Source organism: Arachis duranensis, chromosome 1, assembly GCF_000817695.3.
Source record: "Arachis duranensis cultivar V14167 chromosome 1, aradu.V14167.gnm2.J7QH, whole genome shotgun sequence".
In the NCBI taxonomy this organism is placed as follows: domain Eukaryota; kingdom Viridiplantae; phylum Streptophyta; class Magnoliopsida; order Fabales; family Fabaceae; genus Arachis; species Arachis duranensis.
The window spans coordinates 70054484-70063413 of NC_029772.3; the positions used below are offsets into that span (position 1 = coordinate 70054484).

Consider the following 8930-nt stretch of genomic DNA (forward strand, 5'->3'; position numbering starts at 1 on the left):
GTGCAAATCCGATGTATGTCGGGTTTCGTCCAAGCTTTGGGGAGGATAATAGGTTCTTTGACAAGGTCCAAGCTGCAACTAGAACATGGGTCAATTAAAATCTTCTTTAACTGCTTTAAATTACCTTATCTTCTTGTAATGAATGAATTGTTAATATGGTGGGTTTGCTCTGAGCTTGGATGTTATTTATGAATAGATTTTGATGGCTGGTTTTTATCGGAATGCCATATATTTTATTTTTCTATATGGGTACCTTGTTTGAATAAGGTGCTTCTGTTTGCATGTATTGGCTTTAAGTTAAAATGGGTCTATATAGGTTGCTGTTTGGTGGGGAGGTGGTTAAATGAGATGATGATCCTAGCATTGTGTTGTTGGTTTGGGTGAAGTTCTTTGTTTACAGCCATATTCAATTTTCAATATTGTTTGTTGCAGTGGATGATTCCTTTCTACTGGAATGAGCATTGTTAGGTGTATGCATTTCATATGAGAGAAAAGAGAATTGTGATACTCGATAGCATGTATTCCGTTGGGCCGGGAGATGAACGTGATAAACTCGATGCATATATGGTAACGTAACATCTTTCTTGTACTCACTTGAGATTTAAGATACTTAGTTCTGTTACACATTATTCTGCTTTACATTTGCTATTTTTCAGGGGAGACTAATCGAGGACATGGCTAGAGTTGCTATCCCGGCATACGTGCGGACTACAAATGGTCCGTCTCATTCATATGTCGCTGTTCAAAAGCAGCCAAACAAGTGAGTTGAATTAACTGCACATGTTTTTATTTTAATTGTAGACTACTTGCTGTGACACTCCTGTAGTATTGATTGTGCCAATTTCTTTGTTGTATATAGCTATGATTGTGGCATCTTCGTTATTAAGTTCATGGAGACTTGGACTGATGGGTGTAAGTTTGATGAGTGGGACGAGGTGACTATAGCATACTTCTAAGTTTTTTCCTTGTCTAATTTTGAATAAAAAGTAACGTCACAATTGTATTGTCTAACTTGCTATGAAAATCTTCCTCTAGGATATGCTTAGAGAAAGCAGATCGGAGTTGATGTTAGATATTGTCTGTGGGCCGCATAATACATTGGTAGATAAGGTGCTTACAATATTGGAGGACAAAGCTAACCCTGTACGCTATAATCAACCACGATACAAGTGAAAGGAAGTGAAATCACCATTCATGGCACCAAGCACGAGGACGTTGACACGACGGGCTGAAGGATTACCAAAGTGTGGAAAAGGCTAGGGGCAAAAAATAGTAGCATACTCATGCGTGTGTTGATTATCTTTGGATATGCTTGTTTGGCTTATATACTAGACATAGCCGTTGGTATTTTTTTTTTGTGCAACTAGTGGGACGTAACCGTGGACCCTCTATTACTATTGTTAAATTGTTGTGAATGTGTTGTTCTCCATTCTGTCATGCATAAAATACTTACAAATGAATGAAAGTGAACATCCATTTTGTCTGCGAAAGTAACCATCTATATAGTTACTAATACGAACATCTGTTTAATTAGGTCTTTATTCAAGGATATATATTTCATTTTCCAAGGTGGAATGACTTGAATTAGTTAAGCATTGCCCTCACGAAATTTGACCTTAGGCCAAGTTTATGTGATTCTTTTTGAACAGATGCAATAGTGAACTTAGGGATAAATCTGAAACCTAACAACCCCTTGTACTATGATTGTGAACATCAAGCTATATGAGAAAATGAACATCCAAAATCATACAGAAACAAACATCCAATTTGACCGTGTGAAAATAACAGCGTTTTTCTTGCTGTTTTATTTTCAATTTATTTCTTTAATTAATAGAAGAAAGGGAATAAATATGTATACGTATTCGGAATTCTCTTATCCCATTCGGAAGGATATAATTTCATAATTATCTATAATTGTTTATGTCACTAGCATGACTACCTGATCAAATGTGGAGGAAAGTGGGATAAATGGCCGATACTACTGGAAGGATTCCTCTTTGGATAATAGGTACTGTAACTGGTATTCCTGTGATCGGTAGAATTGGTATTTTCTTTTATGGTTCATATTCTGGATAGGGTTCATCCCTATAGTAATCAGATGAATTGAGTTTGCAAAATGAACGTGTAAGAAGAACTCAACAGGGATCCACTCTTTTTGTTGATGAATTCGAGGGGGTCCCGTTGAAGATACCAACTAAACGAACGTGTAAAAAACCTTTTTCAAACCACGATAGTCAATTAAATCATAAACAGCAATCATCACATGCAACTACGTAGCCAAGAATAACCATCCATGATCACAGGAAAAGGAACATCTGATCACCTATAGAAATGAACATCCCACGTATCTAGATGAAGATAACCCTGTAGTCACTATCTAAAACGACCAACTACGTACCAAATGACTATATAGTATAGCATGAAGTAATTTGTTACAGAGTCAATAACCTTACTCCCAAGTTAAAGAATAACCATCATGTATACTCATTATGCATTCAATTCATTGACATAAATAAAGCAAAATGGTTCATTCCGGTCACATTAAAATGGTTCTTGTAAATTAATCAAGTATAGACTCTCGGAACAACTTCATACAAACCTAAAAACTATATATTTATCACATGAAACCATCCTCTTCCACTAATCTTGATAATAAATGAATGCGAATCGAAATCCTATATACATGGAGACTAAAAATAAACGCACGCGCACCCATGTCTAACAAATCTTAACTTTTGCTGAAGGAGCTTAACAATGATATCAAGCCACCAACTTGTTCGGGATCATTCCGGCCTACAACAGCACCGAAGTTTACATCTTGAGATGCCTCCGGACAACCCACCTGCTAAACAAAACAAAAGGAAAATAGTTAATTTCTTGCACAGTATTATAAGTACTATACTAAATAAACATGCAGGGTCTAGATTGATACAAAAATGTACAGGGGTGGCATGCTTGTTTTTTCTCCGAGCAGATTTCCATAAGGACTTCTCCAGGGCAGCGCCGAGCCTCTTACTCTCTGGCTGGCCCTTTGTGGTGACCATCGATGGGGCTTGGATGTTCATCACACCGACAACATTCGAATTCTGTGAGCCAATGTTAGTGTGGGTGTCCGCCACACTTTTGGACTTGGCATGGTGCGCAGTCAGCATTGCTCTTGTTTTTTTCAGAGCAACTTGCAGCAAGGCTATTTCTTTGTCGTCGTTTACAAACTCCTGAGCAATGTTGTAGAAGTGTGGACATAATCCCCTGAATGCAACATGATTCTCATCCGACCGACTGACGTCGTGACTATTCTTGACATAAGTATGCTTGCGCTTTATATTCTTTCTCCAATGAGGGAGAACATAACAATTAGGTACTTGATGAGCGGATAATTTATACGCTTTTTGGCATTGTTTTTAGGTAGTTTTTAGTAGGATCTAGCTACTTTTAGGGATATTTTCATTAGTTTTTATGCTAAATTAACATTTCTGGACTTTACTATGAGTTTGTGCGTTTTTCTGTGATTCCATGTATTTTCTGGATGAAATTGAGGGACCCGAGCAATAATCTGATTCAGGCTGACAAAGGACTACTGATGTTGTTGGATTCTTACCTCCCTGCACTCGAAATGAATTTTATGGAGCTACATAACTCCAAATGGCGCGATCTCAACAGCGTTGGAAAGTAGACTTATAGAGCTTTCCAGCAATATATAATAGTCTATACTTTGTTCGAGTTTAGATGACGCAAGCTGGCGTTCAACGCCAATTCCATGCTGCATTCTAGAGTAAAACGCCAGAAATACGTCACAAACCAGAGTTAAACGCCAAAAACACGTTACAACTTGGCCTTTAACTCCAAGAGAAACCTCTGCACGTGTAAAGCTCAAGCTCAGCCCAAGCACACACCAAGTGGGCCCCGGAAGTGGATTTCTGCACTTAAACTTATTTCTGTAAACCCTAGTAACTAGTTTAGTATAAATGAAACTTTTTACTATTGTAGTCGGAGTCTTTGGATTGATCTTTAATCAGTGTATGCGATTTTAGACCTTCATGGGGGCTGGGCTCTCGGCCATGCCTGGACCATCACTTATGTATTTTCAACGGTGGAGTTTCTACACACCATAGATTAAGGGTGTGGAGCTCTGCTGTACCTAGAGTTTTAATGCAATTACTACTATCTTCTATTCAATTCAGCTTATTCTTGTTCTAAGATATCACTTGTACTTCAACCTGATGGATGTGATGATCCGTGACACTCATCACCATCCATCGTTATGAACGCGTGCCTGACAACCACCTCTGTTCTACAAGCGAGAGCTAGAGTGTGTATCTCTTGGATTCCTGATGCACGACGCATGGTTGCCCTCGCCTGACAACCGAGCCTTCCATTCCATGAGATCAGAGTCTTCGTGGTATAAGCTAGAATCCATTGGCAACATTCATGAGAATCCGAAAAGTCTAAACCTTGTCTGTGGTATTCCGACTAGGATTCAGGGATTGAATGACTGTGACGAGCTTCAAACTCACGAGTGTTGGGTGCAGTGACAGATGCAAAAGGATCAATGGATCTTATTCCGACATGATCGAGAACCAACAACTGATTAGCCATACAGGAAACCGTAGAGGACCATTTTCACTGAGAGGATGGGAAGTAGCCATTGAAACGGTGATGCCCTACATACAGCTTGTCATGGAAAGGAGTAAGAAGAATTGGAGGAGGGCAGTAGGAAAGTAGAGATTCAACAAGAACAAAGCATCTCAATATACTTATCTGAAATTCCCACCAATAAATTACATAAGTATTTCTATCTTTATTTTATGCTTTATTTATCTCTATATTTTGAAAACCATTATAACCATTTGAATCTGCCTAACTGAGATTTACAAGATGACCATAGCTTGCTTCATACCAACAATCTCCGTGGGATCGACCCTTACTCACATAAGGTATTACTTGGACGACCCAGTGCACTTGCTAGTTAGTTGTGCGAAGTTGTGACAAAGTGTGATTCACGTTTGAGAGCACCAAGCCTATTGGCGCCATTGTTGATTATCACAATTTCGTGCACCAAGTTTTTGGCGCCGTTGCCGGGGATTGTTCGAGTTTGGACAACTGACGGTTCATCTTGTTGCTCAGATTAGGTAATTTTCTTTTCAAAAAGTTTTCAAAATTTTTTTCTTTGTTTTTGTTTTTCTAAAAATTAAATTTTCGAAAAAAAAGTACAAAAAAATTATAAAATCATAAAAATAAAAAATATTTTTGTGTTTCTTGTTTGAGTCTTTAGTCAATTTTTAAGTTTGGTGTCAATTGCATGTTTTAAAATTTTTTGCATTTTTTGAAAATTCATGCATGTGTTCTTCATGATCTTCAAGTTGTTCTTGGTAAGTCTTTTTGATTGATCTTCATATTTTCTTGTTTTGTGTCTTTTATTGTTTTTCATGTGCATTTTTGCATTCATAGTGTCTAAGCATTAAAAATTTCTAAGTTTGGTGTCTTGCATGTTTTCTTTTCTTAAAAATTTTTCTAAAATAAGTCTTGATGTTCATCTTGATCTTCAAAGTGTTCTTGGTGTTCATCTTGACATTCATAGTGTTCTTGCATGTTTCCTTTGTTTTGATATTAATTTTTCATGTTGTGAGTCATTTTTGTGTTTTTCCATCTCATCATTCAAAAATAAAAAATCAAAAAATACCTTTTCCTTATTTCTCTCATAAAAATTCGAAATCTTTGGGTTAACTTAGTCAAAAAATTTTAAAATAAGTTGTTTCTTGTTAGTCAAGTCAAGATTTCAGTTTTAAAAATCTTATCTTTTCAAAACTTTTTCAAAAATCAAATCTTTTTCATTTTTTTTATTTTCGAAAATTTTAAAAATGATTTTCAAAAACTTTACTAACAATTAATGTGATTGATTCAAAAATTTGAAGTTTGTTACCTTCTTGTTAAGAAAGGTTCAATCTTTAAATTCTAGAATCATATCTTTTAGTTTCTTGTTAGTCAAGTAATCAATTTTAACTTTAAAAATCAAATCTTTTTCAACCATATCTTTTCAATCATATCTTTTTCAAAAATTTGATTTCAAAATATCTTTTCTAACTTCCTATCTTTTCAAAATTGATTTTCAAATCTTTTTCAACTAACTAATTGACTTTTTTTGTTTCTTATCTTTTTCAAAACCACCTAACTACTTTTCTCTCCCTAATTTTCGAAATTTCCTCTCTCTCTCTCTCTCTCTTCTTTTTCTATTTATTTATTCATTTACTAACACTTCTCTTCATCTTAAAATTCGAACCCCCTCTTCCTTCTGTGTTCGAAATTTTCTCTTTTCCTTCTTCTATTCTTTTCTTCTTCTACTAACATAAAGGAATCTCTATACTGTGACATAGAGGATTCTTCTTCCTTTTCTGTTCTCTTCTTTTTCATATGAGCAGGAGCAAGGACAAGAACATCTTGTTGAAGCAGATCCTGAACCTGAAAGGACTTTGAAGAAGAAGCTTAGAGAAGCTAAAGCACAACAATCCAGAGAAAACCTTACAGAGAATCTCGAAAAAGAGAGAGACATGGCCGAACCCAAAAACAATGGTGGAGGTGCAAGGAGGATGCTTGGTGACTATACTACACCTACTTCCAAATTTGATGGAAGAAGTATCTCAATCCCTGCCCATTGGAGCAAACAATTTTGAGCTGAAACCTCAACTAGTTGCTCTAATGCAACAGAACTGCAAGTTTCATGGACTTCCATCAGAAGATCCCTATCAGTTTTTAACTGAGTTTCTGCAGATCTGTGAGACTGTTAAGACTAATGGAGTATATTATGAAGTCTACAGGCTCATGCTTTTCCCTTTTGCTGTAAGAGACAGAGCTAGAACATGGTTGGACTCACAACCTAAAGATAGCCTGGACTCTTGGGATAAGCTGGTCATGGCCTTCTTGGCTAAGTTCTTTCATCCTCAAAAGCTGAGCAAGCTTAGAGTGGATGTTCAGACCTTCAAACAAAAAGATGGTGAATCCCTCTATGAAGCTTGGGAAAGGTACAAGCAGATGACCAAAAGGTGTCCTTCTGACATGCTTTCAGAGTGGACCATTTTGGATATATTCTATTATGGTCTATCTGAGTTCTCTAAGATGTCAGTGGACCATTCTGCAGGTGGATCTATTCACCTAAAGAAAACGCCTGCAGAAGCTCAAGAACTTATTGACATGGTTGTAAATAACCAATTCATGTACACTTCTGAGAGGAATTCTGTGAGTAATGAGACACCTCAGAGAAAGGGAGTTCTTGAAATTGATGCTCTGAATGCCATATTGGCTCAGAACAAAATGTTGACTCAGCAAGTCAACATGATTTCTCAAAGTCTGAATGGATGGCAAAATACATCCAAAAGTACTAAAGAGGCATCTGCTGAAGAAGAAGCTTATGATCCTGAGAAATCATCCAAATTTCTCATGGAAAGATCAACAAAAGCCCCAGCAAGGCTTTAATAATAGTGGAAGAAACAGGCTTAGCAATAACAAGCCTTTTCCATCATCTTCTCAGCAACAGACAGAGAATTCTGAGCAGAGCCCCTCTAGCTTAGCAAATATAGTCTCTGATCTGTCTAAGGCCACTTTAAGTTTCATGAGTGAAACAAGGTCCTCCATCAGAAATTTGGAGGCACAAGTGGGTCAGCTGAGTAAGAAAATCACTAAAACTCTTCCTAGTACTCTCCCAAGCAATACAGAAGAGAATCCAAAAAGAGAGTGCAAGGCCATTGATATAATCAAAATGGCCGAACCCAAAGAGGAAGGGGAGGATGATAAACCACTATTTTATGATAAATATTGTACTTAAATTGAATGATTTATCAACTCTTCACCTACTTATTCACATGAATTTGCATGATTTTACAATTCCTTCCTTAGAATATGATGTATGAGAAAACATGTTTCCTATGCTTCAAAATTATCAAATTTAATTATCCTTTATGACCATTCAATGTCGTGATTTGTGTGTTGAGTACTTTCAGGTTTTATAGGACAGGAATGACTTAAAGGATGGAAAGAAAATATACAAAAATGGAAGAAAAGCATAAATTGGAGTTTTGGAGAAACTGACAGTGACGCGTTCGCATGGATGACGCGAACGCGTGGTTCACACAAAAGAAAATTGACGCGAGCGCATGGATGAGGCGAACGCGTGACTTGCGATATACAACTGATGCGGGTGCATGATTGATGCGACCGTGTGGAAGAGCAACACTCTAGATGACGCGACTGCGTGACCTATGCAGACGCGTGACATGCGTAATCTGCAGAATTTGCAGATCTCGTTTCTAGCAATTTTTTGGCCCCCTTTGTCCCAGATCCAAGTTTAGAGAACACAGATTAAAGGATTATAAATGGAGGAATCCATCCATTCATGAAAAGGGAGCTACATGGAGATATAGATCACATTCATAATTCACTTTTCAGGATTGAGATGTAGTTTTTAGAGAGAGGGGTTCTCTCCTCTCTCTTAGGATTAGGATTAGGATTTTTAGAACCTAGGAATATTTTTATCTCATCTTTCTATCAGGTTCAATATCTTTTTATTTTGACTTCTCTTATTTGTTGATTATATATGTTGCCTATTTGGCTTATGAACCATTCATGTTAGGATTTTCTTTATTTGATATAAATTGAGGTATTTCGGACTCATGATTGCTTTCTCCTATTTGAATAATTAATTTAGATTTTCCCCTTTTGGCTTTGGTTGATTAATTGGTAACTCTTGAGTTATCAAACTCATCGTGATTGATAATTATTATTCTTGTTGATTAATTTAGATTCCTATAAATCTAGTCTTTCCGTAAGGAGTTGACCAGGACTTTAGGTATTAAATTAATTGGTCCACTTAACTGACCTTCGTAGTTAGAGGTTGACTTAGTAGGAGCAAAGATATAATTCTCATCACCATTGATAAGGAT

The 8930-nt window shown here is 36.7% G+C and overlaps 1 non-coding gene across 1 annotated transcript; it reads right to left on the reverse strand.

Moving 5' to 3' along the window:
• Window positions 1–6948: 6948 nt before the first annotated feature.
• Window positions 6949–7056, reverse strand: LOC127742968 (small nucleolar RNA R71). Its single transcript, XR_008004310.1, has one exon. It is a non-coding gene; the product is annotated as a small nucleolar RNA R71 (small nucleolar RNA).
• Between the last annotated feature and the right edge of the window lie 1874 nt (window positions 7057–8930).